Here is a 13,464-nt window from a genome sequence, read left to right as displayed (position 1 = left end):
CATTTCCCTGGTTCTGTGTCCTCTTTCATTGTTGTCTCTCCCTGTAAGACAGAACAGTCATGGTCATTCTATAGTGAGCTCAGTGATGACTGGTGCCAATATACATCAGTGAAAACTAATTACTAATGCTTGTTTTGCTTTGTGTTTGAGAATAAGCAGCACCCTTTCGACTGTAAGCTAAAAGTTAGCCTAGATTCTTAGGTTAAGAACCTCAGCTAACAGCAGTAATGCTCAGTGATGCTTTTTGGGTACAAAGTGAAATGATTAACTGTAAGAACAAAATCCCACACCTCGATAAATCTCTCTGAACAAACTTATAATGGAGAACAGCTCCCAGAAGAATACAGAACAGGGCTTATCAGTGGGGTTAGAAGAACAAGGCAAAGGAAGGGTAGGGGTTGTGAGATTTGGAAAATGGATGTTGTCAGGTGCCCTTTCTGTGGACATGGTTCTGAGACAGTCTTTGGTGGATGCACAGGACATGACTCATGATGACCTACCTTCATCCCCTGTAAGTGCAATTTCTGGTCACATTGACCACATCTACTACATTGTAGCAGTATTGATGATTGCAGGCAGAACTTTTTTATCCTGTCAGTGCTGAGATTGCTTGTCTTTCATCTTTTCGTACAGATAAAAAAAAAAGTTTTTCTCCAGTGTATCCATCCTGCTTTGAAACCTCTTCAACAACTTTAGCTTAGTAAATATCATAGTGTACATTTCTACAGTTTGCAAACATTGAACATTTGTTTTTCACATGTTGATGTTTTATTAATGCTTTCTCTGCCTTAAAACTTAATCTTTTCCTGTACCATCAACAGAAGAATGTAATCCTCCGTTAGAAAAAAACCTGTTGAAAATTCCCATTATATTTGTTTGTGTGTATGTGGATGTGTATAAAACAGTGCATTTTAAATAGAAGTCATTATGAAACAGGAATTCTTTGTTTTCTTTCATTATGTTTGGTCAACTGAAAAAGAACATCTGTACCATCATCCTCACTGCAATTTTCCACCCTAGCAATTACCCACATGAGTAAAGATCATGAGCTATTTTAGAGAGCAGGATATAATTGTGCAGGGTTTCTGTTGATCTGGGTAATTTAGTGGAAAAACTCTGATTAGACTAAGCTTGCCAAAGGGTAGGAAGGGACACATTAGATGGCTTACCTGTAATTTAGCTTTCTTTTAGGCCGGGTACAAATTGATGTTTTTGTGTACATAAAAAGACATTAGAAAAAAAAAAATGTATTATTCATGGATACCTTTTCTTAATGGAAGCTAAAACTTTTTAAATGATTAATGCCTTCTTGCTAGGGCAAATATGTCCAGTATTTCATATATGTCAAATATATTGAAATATTTAAAAATATATATCAATTTTTGCTTCATTTGGCAACATATATATATATATTTAAAAAAAAAAAAAAAAGGTAGATTCAGCATTGTGAGTTGTTTTGAAAATGTATTACCCAGTTAGGAGTTGAATAAAATATTTATCTGATATGCTGGCATAAAGATGCAATATCTTTGTAGTGTAATTCTTTTTACAGAGGTTATAAAGTGAGGTCAAACTCAAATTTCCATTCATTCATAGCCACAAAACAAGGTTACTGGAAGGTTGCCTCTTCTGAATGAATAGAGCAGCAGTTATGGAAGAGAACAATGAAAGCTGCACTGTTGAATCTTTATTTTAAGTGTTTGTTCTTTGTGTAACTGCAGAGAATTACAGCAACTGTTGAATCATATTATTTTGTGCATTGAAAACTATAGTAAATAATCTAATCCAGGCCTCGTGACAGTTATTGTGAGGACTAGTACTTGGTCCTGTAGGACTAGTAGAGGTAGGGCCTTTCTGTTAGGTGCTTTGCCTTTCATTTTCCAAGGCCTTCAAGGTAAGTATTTCTGACATATCAGTTGCAAAACTTACTATTTGTGAAGCAAGATTCTGCCACCATCAAAAGCTGTGAATCCACTTTGAGAAAATATTTTTGTTTGCTGTGATGCATGTGATCTTCAGCCCTTATGAACTGCTTGTGGGAAGGGGCAAGTCCAGGCTTCAGTGAAACTTTTAAGTGCAAGGGTCCAAAGCCCCTGAAGAGGCTAGGAAAATGAGTCAATAGAAGAGATCAAGCACAAGTACGATCAGGAATAGTAACTGGGAGCAAAAGCACAAAATAAGATCACACCACACAGACCTTTCCTTCTTCACTGGCACTCTCTGCAGGGGATTAAGGCCCATTTTACTAATTTGGACGCTTTCACTTATCCATGCGGAATTTGCTCTTCCACAGAACTCTTCTTTACAGGTGATTCAAGCAAAAACACTTCTCCTAAAAAGGAAGATAGAAAGGACCTGAAGTGGATACCATTGCTTGTTTGCTCACCGTCACTGTCCATGTAATGTTTTCAGCAGTGCCAAGTTACTGCATCTATCTGTCTTCCCATCCCTCAGCCTCCCTCTCTGCTGAATGCCGTCTGTTCTCAGACATTTACTCAGAAGATTTTTGGTTCTAGTTTTCTCAGTAATGACATTTTGAAAGACAAATTTTCTTATCTTGGACCATGTGCTTTTCCCAGTAAATTTTCTAGCCAGCCTAGTTGTACTATATAATGTTTGAGTTCCTCAGCATTTTAATATTTCACTCTTCCTGCTCAAGTCACTCTGTGCTATAATAAAAGACCACCAGTTGCAAGGCAGAAGAGAGTAGTGTGCCATGTTTAGTTCAATTTAGATCTGAAAATTCTGCTGACATTATTAAATACATAATTCAGTTTAGGAAGTGTGTACTGTGTACCCTGACTTTTGGCCTTTTATTTCCTTTCCTCAGTATCATTGTCTATTGTTATTAAATGTTAGGGACCTAATTTTCAATGACATTCCTCAGCCAGAACTTCAATAGTTCAGTGATGAATAGGTCTGAAAATCAGGTTCTTTATGTGTATTCTGTTACACATTGGTAAGAGGCGATTATTTATTTCATATCCAGTTTTGCAGAAGTGCCTAAGAAACAGATTTTGCTAAATTAGTGATCTGCTCAAAATCCAATATTTTTTCTATAATTTAAAGATACACAGAGATGTGTGTATTTCTTGCTGGGCCACTTTATTTCCACTCTTGTAGAAAACAGTGATAAACCTTTTGTTTTTCCACTTCAATGAAAGGTTTCATTTTATAGTTGCTGAATGTTGCACCAATGTTTCCATTGCGCTCTTCCTAATGACTTTTTTCATGCCTACCACCATTTAATTTATTGCTAGCATGTATATATGCATGACTAGCTCAGATTTAATTTCCTAGGTAGTCATTTTCACTTGAGGCATTTAATTTCATTTGCTGTTGTGCTGTATGTTTTATGTCTTCTGATTGGCTTTTTCCTCAACCAAACGCTGCCAGCATGAAATAATTGGTATGGGAAAAGGCTGTGCACGTGGATTATGTATAAAGGGACTTAATTGATTAGCTTTGCAAAAGATCCAAGCTTTGCTTGGTGTAGGTTGGCCCCAGATCAGTCAACGATACCAGATTTTTATGGATGGCTCAGCAAATCACAAAAATACCTTCTCTTTTGTCATGAGAATAGATCCTCAGTGTTCCTGGGTACAGGACTGTTAGATTTGACATTGTAATTCTTGAAATATATGGCAAACTCTTAAAGCTTTTTTTTAAAAAAAAAAATATTTTCTTGTTTGGAAGATTTTTATTTACTTATGTTTACCAAAGTTACTTTTTTTTTTTTTTTTTTTTTTTCTGTTCATCTCTATGCATTTTTATTACAAGGCAGTTGAATGTCAAATTCAATTAGAACTGCTACAGGGTTGAATAGCAACACTAGTTTAATTTTTCAATATAACCTTTTCTACATATTCTATTATTTGATACTCAAAATTCTCATTGCATTGTATAAAAAATGCCGACCTAATTTCAGAATACTGGTAACTCATCGCTCACAGAGTAAAAGAAAGTAAAAAGTGGCCTTTGTGGTTAATAAGAACTCTGAAGGCACTTCTGAAGTAATTGTTTCATAAAACTACCCGAAGGGAAAGTTCTGCATAAGATTTCTGCAGTAACTTCTTAAATCACAGAAGAACATTTTTCACTTTAGGCTTGCCAAATGATTCGCATGGTTCTGCTTTTTTTCATATGTGTTTCAGCCCAGCACTTGAGAAGAGAATTATGAATGTAAATAAATACAAATCGAAAGGAGCGCTGTTTTATTATTTCTCTGGGAATTTCTGTACAATTTGAGAGCAACTTGCTATGAGTTCAGCAGATGATTAAGTTTAACCTTGATCTTAAGCCAGCTAGATTGGCTTACATTCTATCAGCAAGGGATTTAAATTTACTCGGACACATTTTAATTGGCATTTATGCAACATGTACTCACAGATGATGAATTCATTGAGAAATCCTGAGTGCCATCTGTTTAACTCTGCTTCCCTTCTATTAAAATATAATAAAATAAGGCCAGATTCTTCTGGCTAGCTAATGTATTTATCTTTCAGAATACAATATTGTACTTACCACATTGTTAATGTGTTATGTTGTGCTAGATAGCAATTGCTGTGTTTAATTAAAAGTGATCTTATTTTGTTTGTTCTTTTTCATAGCTGTTCATTTTAACAATTTGCAACCTCTTCATGTACTAAACTTAATAATAATCCTTGTATGTATTTCATAAGTGGACAAAGCAAGTCAAGTGGAATTAGATCTTAGTGCATAAGCCTTTACGACTTGAGGTTAAATTGTTACTTTCTGAATAAGATTATACATGGTGTATAATCACCAGTAGTATAAAGCATGTACGTTATGTAATTGTACCTATCCATATCCACTGTTACATAAGAAATTAATACGAGAATGCAGTTCTCATTCTGTAAAAGTTATGATAGTTGGTGTTATTCAGGCTGCTTTTGTGTTTGTTTTTTAGCTGAACATCGTATTTGTACTTCAGTAAGATTGAAGTACCTTTCCCCACTTTTGACATCTATATGGAAAACTGTCAGGTTTCCTCCTGATTCCAAAAAGCTTTTAAGCATATCTTAAACTCACTGTTGCTCTGAGAACATTGGGATATGCTTAACTACTTCTAACTTCTTCTAACTAACTTCTGGCTTTGGTTCCAGTATTTATCTTTTACTTCTGCATTGACAGAAACCATGAAACTGATGTAAGGTATGAATTGTCATGGTGAGGAGTAGAAGGTTTCTGTCGTTTATTTGAAAGATTCTGGTTGTCCCCAGTTCTGCCACCTTCTGTTTTTGTTCTTACAAGATAAGCTGTTCAATGTAGGAAGAGTTTTCCAAATTGCTGTTTTGATCATCCTTCTTTTTGTGCACGCGCCACTCTGTTCATAAATCCTTTGGCACTGTTGCTTGCAGGACAGGAGGTAAAACTTCAGAATGCAAACTGCACTTGTTTTAGAAGAGGTAATTCTAGCAGTTGTGTTAGTGTTTTTAAGTATATATGAAAATATTTCTGCTAAAAAGGCTTCATACATTACTGCAGTAGATTCTTTTATTATATAAAGTAATTTCCTAGAGTTTGGAGATTTTGAAAAAGTGAAGTAATCTAACAGGAAAGACTTACTTCTTGGTTTTTCAATGTTTGACTTCCAAAAATGTTATTAGTACATTTTCAAAACATAAAACCTGAATTTTTAACTAGATAGCATCAAATATGAATATTTAATGCCTAATAATCAAGTGGCTGCCCACTTTTTACCATGGAATTGTAAAGGATGTTTAAAATATGTGGCATGGATTTATAGGTAGGTAGAGTCTTATATATGCATTTAATTAAAAAGATAATGTTGCTACATTTTTTTTTTTATTTTATTTTTTACAATGAAATTTGCTTATTAGTTTCTCTGCTTTATTTTATTTATTTATTTTCTATTTTATTTTAAATCAACTTGTAGAGTAATTTGGACACATATTATAGGAAGATGTAGAATGTAAAGGGCAAGGAAGTTGGAATGTAAAGTAAATAGCAAATACAGTAGGTTAATATGATAAAAGATGCATATTGACAGCTAACAATGAAATCAGATATTGTCCTCATATACACATTTATTTATTTATTATTTCTCCCGAGGTTTTCTTCTCAGGATAAGGCAGCTGATATTTGAATGTAATTGCTAGGGCTATAAAGATAATTTGTGAAATTCTCAGGTTTTACTGGTGTAAGATTTTCACCTTTGTTTGCAGTCCTATCTGTGTTAAATCCTGTTACAACAATGCCTCAGCTTTCATCATTTCTCTATGGTGAGTTATATTGAAATAATAGTAATTCCCTTGCATACTATGCAATTAGCCTTGCTAGATGATACTGGATATAGAGATTCAGTTTCAAAGGAAAGGTTAAGACACCATGAATATCTTTTTTCTTTGAAGTACACTGTTGAGCCTTCATATGGGGAAGGAAGGGTATTGGCTTCTAGGGCAGTGGGGGCTGAAAGAAGAATGCCCATCTCAAATACTGGCAAATCATATTATTTCCATCTCCATGCAAACAGTGCGCAATACAACACTGAAATTTTAAAGAGCTGAGGAGTTAATCAGATAGATGTTGATGGATCTAGCAGATTCAGTGTCCAATCACACCAGAGGGAAAAAAAAAATCCTTCTGAAAAAAAAAAAAATAATGTATAAAATATACATGTACGTAATAGGATTTCCTTGATATTTATTTCTTGACTTGTTACTAGCACTACCAAGCTAAGTGTATTCCCTCTTGGAAAGTGTAATTTTAATTATCCATATGTTTTTCCCTTACCTTTTATTATTCTGTCTGAGTTGGTAGTGGTGTGTGCTTCAAATGGTATGTAGATTAATTTCACTTCTGGAAGTCTTAAATTATTTATACTGTTTGGGAATAATAATGTGCACATCCATTGTTTACAGCTCTGGTGTTTCTGATTATGCAGCATCAGTCTTGTTTTGCTGAAAGTGTCCTCTGTTGATTAACTCTCTAGATAGTTTGTTAATGGCCTATATCCAAATGATGTATATACAAATCCCAGTTGTTTCCGTGAACCTTGACAGAATTTAGTAAGGTATTTGTTACTATTTTTTTTAAATGAATATGTATAGAGTTACCACTTTGCTCTTAAAAAAAAAAAAAAAATCCTCTGAGAGAAGATCAGATAGTTTTCTGTTATACAGTTTTATATGTTAAAATAATAAAGTCTGCCTAGGCATTATTCACACAGAGTTACAGTGAGAACAAAAGTTTGACACAATAATGGGAATAAATGCTGTAGCACTGCTTACTTCTGTTTACTAGTAGTAAAAACACTCTCATTTTTTCCCCTACTTAGGGTTCCCATTTTAGACCAGGTGGATTGATTCAACACATATGTGGATACATAATACTATTATTTATATGGCTTTGTTGAGAATACAAAAATACATACCTTCCCCCAAAAAGAATTCTAAAACACGAAAAACTACTTGAGCATCTAGCTGTAGTATGCATGTATATCATTTTCTTTACTATGTAATCCACTCCATGCATTTCAGTTCAGAGACACGTATCTCAGTGTTGTAAAGGGAACAAGAAACACAGCAAGAAAACCAAGTACTTACGTGCACCTTACAGTTTGTATTAACATTAGGGCTGTATACTTAAAAGCATTTTCTACAAGAAGCAACTGTTTTGCCTCTGCCTGAAAGTTCAAGAAAGGCTCTGAGTAATCGCCAGCTGTTGTGAGGTACTGACTGGAAGATACCAGTCAAATTCCGTCAAGCACACAAAAAGGCACTTTACTTATTTATTCAAAGAGAATTTATCCTTTTGTTGCCGATTCTCATATGGAAGTGAACATTGTGACTTCAAAGATTTTTATTTGGTGTTTGGTATTTTCTTGTTTCCTGATGAGAGAAGGCCTGTGTCATCTTTGTTAGCCCTTTTGCTCCCTGTTACTTTTGTATTCCGGCCAAAATCATACACTAAACATACAAAAAATATATACACTAAAAGAAACACTACAATATGAGCTTAAAGCTTATTTGTCCTTTTTTGGCCTCCTGGTCGGGCAAATAATGTGCAAATATTGGTAACAGGCAGGCGACTCCTCTTACCCCTTAGAAATGGAGTGGACATGCAGAAGAAAAGACATGGTGCTGCTAAAGGAAGTGTTGGATGGGCCATGGTGTGGTGGCTGAAGGAAGTGAAAGGAGGAAGGACTCAGACTGTTAAAATGGATAGGAATGAGGAGGTGTAGAAAGGATATCTTCATGATATTTTTCTTAGTTTCTGCTATACATACATTATGTCTACAGCTGGTTGCAAGTAATGCAACCCGATACAAGTGTATTTACAGAGGGAAGCAGTTGGCCTGAGAACTGAGAACTGAGAACTATGGGGGATTGGGGCAGGATGTGTTATTTTGTGCTCCATTTTGGTCTGTGGCTTGAGCATCCATTGGAAGGAACCTGGTGTTCACTTTCTGGTCTCATTCTATCAGCACCAACCCCCAAATAAGTAAATAAGTAAAGTCAAGCTTAAAAACAAACAAACAAACAGAAACCAACCAACCAAACAAACAAACAAAAACTGTTTTTGCACACCAAACCCAGTCCAAGAGAGGTCTCAAAGCAACGTTGGCAGAGAAGATTTGGAGATTGCCTTCACACTTTCCAAACTCAAGTACTGATTTAAACATATCCGTAGAGGAACTTCTGTTTTGCTTTTGAATTTGCTCTGTTTAGAAGCAAACTGAAGAATGCAAGATAATCTGAGTTAAGTTTCCATTGCTTTTATTATACCTTATATATATTTTATAGAGGCCCACATAGATATGCAGACTGGAAACCTAGCAAATTAACTGCAGTTCTGAGGTGCCTGATACAGGTCCTGTGCACTAACTAGATGAGGTAGGAGTTCTTATTGATTGGAGACTGCTGAGGGCGATGTTGCTTTCACTAATGTCACTGATAGTAATGAGCAGCAGTAAATAACCACCATGGTGCCATTCACCACTAAGTTCTAAAGTGTCTAATGATGCAAGGAAGCAGCACCAAACCAGATGGAAGTTTGTTGTTGTTGTTTTCTTTCTTTCTTTAACTAGAATGTCCTGTAATGTAATATAATGTATTCTGTCAGTATAACAGAAAAACAAGTATAAAGGTTTTGGCAATCCAAATAATGTTTGTTTGTTTGTTTGTTTGTTTGTTTGCTTTGTTTTGTTTTATACATTTAGTTTTTTTTTTTTTTTTTTTTCTCCCTCTGTTGTTTCTGAGTGAATTGCTAGAAGTTACCAATAGCTTTTATCTTGGAAGCTTTTTCTCTTCACTGGTTTCAGCATCCTGTTTACCAAAATTAGTCCTGATGTATTTGCTTTTTAAAAAGGTCCTTAAAAATGTATGAATTCTATTTTTATGTATCTATTGATAATACAGAGTATCAATGCTTCTCAAGCTTAGCACGCATATTGTATTTTTTGTGCTTAGACATACAAAAAAGAACCAGTCCACTCTACTGACTTGAAAATTTAATTGCGTTAAGTTCACCAGTCACACCATATCACATTTGCTATTCCGCCTTTTTTTTTTTTTTTTTCTTTTCCTATAAAAATTTGTAATGGAAACTTAAATGGAGTCTTGTGGTTTACCAGGAAATTATCCCATAGAGGCTGCTTTGGACTGGTAGGAAATTAATTAACAAAGTTGATAGGTCTTTGTGGAGTGTATCATGGCACCCCGTGGTTCAGGTTGTAATGGCAGGGGCAATCAAGTGTAAGCACTTCTGCTAATTGTAGCTCAACTCATCTGTGTTCAAGAATTTTGAATTTTGTCAAGTTTCATCAATAGGAGTTAGAAATGGACAAAACAAGGGGAAAAAAAAAGATTAGTAACAAAAAATATGTTAGTGTTTCTTTACCATGGTTTGTTTCCTGAGACATTTTTTAAGGAGTTGCAATGTATTGCATTTTCTCACAGCATTTAAAACAAATGTGAGATTAAGTTTTCCACCTAGTGCCTTGATTGTTCTAGGCTTTCATAGCCATTTCCATCACATCATTATGTTTTGTCTTGAATGCATTTATAAGTTCCTATTTCGAAAAGACTAAGCAAATGTCACAATCATCCACTTTACTTCCACATGTCAGCAAGTGCAGATGAATTGTATCACAGGCTGTGAAGTCCACACCAGCCCATTGTGCCTTGCAGCATTACGAAGCTGGATAGCAATGTGTGCCAGTTCCCCTTTAGTAGCTGTTATTAAAGATGTTATCTTCAGGCACAACACTAAAGTTATACAACTTAATGTTCTGTGTCTATTAAAATATTAATGAAAACACAGGGATGAAAACAATGAACGTGACCCAATATAAAAGGAAGTGTTTAATCAAAATTAAAATCTTCAGTAATGAAATCTGGCTGTCTTTATGTGCATTTGTGTTCATGCTGAGCATCACCCTCTATCTCCTTTTGTTAATTCAAAATCAGATTTCTGGCTGTTTTACCACATGGGGTGATAGAAAACTTGATGTACTCATTCCCGCCAGTAATAAGGCATACTCTGTGTACAGGCAATGTTTCTCTGATTTTTGCTCAGTAGCATTTACTGCACATTAAATGCTAACATATTGATCAATTGGCATGTTGCCTTTGAATATCTCATAGGGACTGAAGCCAGAATTAGAGTCCAAATGCAGAAGTAGTTTTCTGCATGATTTTATTGTCTTTTGCCATTTACTATAGTATATAAATCTCCAAGAGCTGCAGTTCAGAGTTCTAGCTTTGGAGATTTGGTAAGGTCCATCTGTTACAAAAACATTCTCCATTGTTGTAAACTTGGCTATTTGTTGTAAAGCTCTAGATAGAATTTAACAGTATTTAACAGAGCCTTCAGATCTTTGCCTAAATGAAGAACTATTGTTTTAAGTCATGAAGATGTGTGTCTAGAGATTTTTCAGATTTTGAACAATAAAATTTTTGAGTATATGCTATTAAGCCGTGTTTCTTTATAATGAGAAAGCATTATTATTCATATCTTAGAATATGTCTGAAATAGAATAAACATTTTTCTATCTCAAATCAGTTAATTGAATTAGATGAAGACCATATTTCTCTGTGACTTCTGTATAAGGCTGTCTGCCATTTTTCCCTGAGGTGTTTTCCTCAAATATTTTCTAAAACCAGTAAAATTAAGTAAACAGAAATTTGAGAAATATATGATATTTGGCATAAATGTAATATTGAAAAAATTTACCAGTTCTTACTGTGGCTATTTGTTGTCAGTTTAATGTTTTAGAAGGGATATCAAGATAACATTGCCATAAGAATGACATTAAAGCATTTGGACATACAGAATAATGTATAATGAATGAAAAATCTACTCTCTAACTAACTATTCTGTTGTGCATCAGTCCAAAGAGGTAAGAAGAGGTGGGAGCTCTGGTTAATGGTTCCCTTCAACAGAATAAAATTGTACACTAACAATATAACAGTTCAGCATTTTTTTTGAGGTTTTGCAGTAGTTTGGTGACAACAAATCCTGCATACTGTTCTTACCTGCATTGTTGTTCAGAATTAGCCACTCAACCATACAAAGGGTCTGTTTGTTGTACCTTCCAACTGGTATTTCAGGCTTGACCTCAGACATAACAGCGGAATATCATTTTCCAGAATATTACAAGGGAAGCAACTTAGCTGTTTGAGTATAGTAATGATAATGATACTGTATTTTCTCTGCTAGAAAAATTGCACATTTTTCAGCCACTTCAACAGCATAATGGGATTTTTTCATGGAAATGGGGTCCTTTCAGAAAACTTTGATTGTAGCCATACAGTTACAACAAGCTAAAATTCGAATGCTAGGCGGGACATGGCTAAAGTTGTTGCCCTGAGGCAGGACCTTAGCAAGACAGTATGCATCATATGGATATTAAGGGCTGTGCATACTGCATAAACATGGTTATCTTGGCTCCTATAAAAACATCTCTGAAAAGTTTTTGGCTTCTTCAGAGTGTAAGGATGGTTATAATGGTATAAGCATAGGACATGTAGGTCATATCTGTGATACAGAAACATTACTGCTGTCGTTCCATTGGCAAGTCTGCGGAATAGCTGTATCTTCGCTTTTCAACAGTGCAACTGAAGACAAATAGGTTCCTTCAGGTTTTGCCTGGTGAGGCATTTTCCAGCTTAGAAACCATGGGAAGAGTCAGTTTTTCAAATCTCAAAGCAACATAGCTGTGACAGCAACAGCTTTTAAATCAATTGCAATCCAGCTCAATTGGCCAGTGCCATATAACAGAGCTTTAAGCTCTCATTGAAAACTGGCTGTTTGCTTCCGTCCTTGCTACCACTATTTCCTACTTTATTTTTCTCCCTGGTATCCTAAGTGACAGGACACTGGCACTTCTGGGTTGATTCATACCATCTTTCTTGCAATGGGAAATCATTCTACTTTTGGAATAAGGTTTGATAAGTAGTAAAGAAAGAAGCTGGCCTTTTGGTGACATCTTCTCACTTTCTCTCTCTTATCTTTTGGACCTTATGTTTCTTGTTATTTCACTTACATCTCTATGCTTGAATTTGCAGGACCAAAGCAAGGTCTCATTACAACCTTTTAATCTGATTCTTCTTTTCTATTGTAATCTGTTTTGGGGAAAGCTGGCGCAGCTATAACAGTTCATTTCAAACTGGACGTTGGGACTTTGAGTTGGAATGTACAGAAAGAAAGCTTTATTTACAGAACACACCCAAATCCTTGGATTTAAAAATGTAAATCTTTCTTTGCCTAGGGAAATCTAATCTGTGATCTCCCAAAGACACAGTTCTTATGTGAACTGTCTGGAACACATTGGTTTTATGTCCATGAGTTTGGAAATCTGCTGTGTTAGTCATGGTAAAAATACTGTCTGTGATGAACGTGATTCAAATAACTGAAAAACTTTACAATGGAATGTACAATAAAATAGTAATAATAAATAACTGTAATCATTTAAGACAAAAGAAGGGGAATTGTCTCTGCAATCTGTGCAAATAAATCTGGTCTTCCAAAAGGTAAATTCTGAATTAAAGATAGTAAATGCCTTGTCCTAGATCGTAAGATGCAGAAGATCTTGAGAGGGACCATATTTTGTACACAGTCAATTAGGTTAATAATTAGGTCCATTTTCCTTATCTATTTTCAATTTTCGATCAGCCTGACGGATATTCTCAGAGCTGCATGCCTGAGGCACACAGATACTTCAGGGTTTAATTAGGATTCCCAAGTGTTACAGTGTGTTCTCCTGTGCTGTCAGTTACCCTTCTCACAGGAGTTAAAGGTACTGTTTATATGATTTCTCAGATTTGGCCATTTAATTGATTCCCAATACATCATCTAGTTCATTTACTCTTTCACATATAGAAATAGTTTTACAGGGTGACAGCTATCTTGCCCGATAAGATTCTTGGCAATACTTAAAGTCCAAGTCTTCAACTAGTGAAATAAACAGACTGATTA

At 35.1% G+C, this 13,464-nt stretch overlaps 1 long non-coding RNA gene across 1 annotated transcript in view; it reads right to left on the bottom strand.

Annotated features, from left to right (window-relative positions):
* Positions 1-2,202: 2,202 nt before the first annotated feature.
* LOC118156876 overlaps positions 2,203-13,464 on the bottom strand; it is a 14,070-nt gene continuing 2,808 nt past the window's right edge. Inside the window, exon 3 of the long non-coding RNA XR_004746474.1 lies at positions 2,203-2,332. This is a non-coding gene — a long non-coding RNA (uncharacterized LOC118156876). The remainder of the gene's footprint in view (positions 2,333-13,464) is intronic.

This window comes from Oxyura jamaicensis, assembly GCF_011077185.1.
Source record: "Oxyura jamaicensis isolate SHBP4307 breed ruddy duck chromosome 1 unlocalized genomic scaffold, BPBGC_Ojam_1.0 oxy1_random_OJ101307, whole genome shotgun sequence".
NCBI lineage: Eukaryota > Metazoa > Chordata > Aves > Anseriformes > Anatidae > Oxyura > Oxyura jamaicensis.
This window is presented reverse-complemented; position numbering and strand designations above follow the sequence as displayed.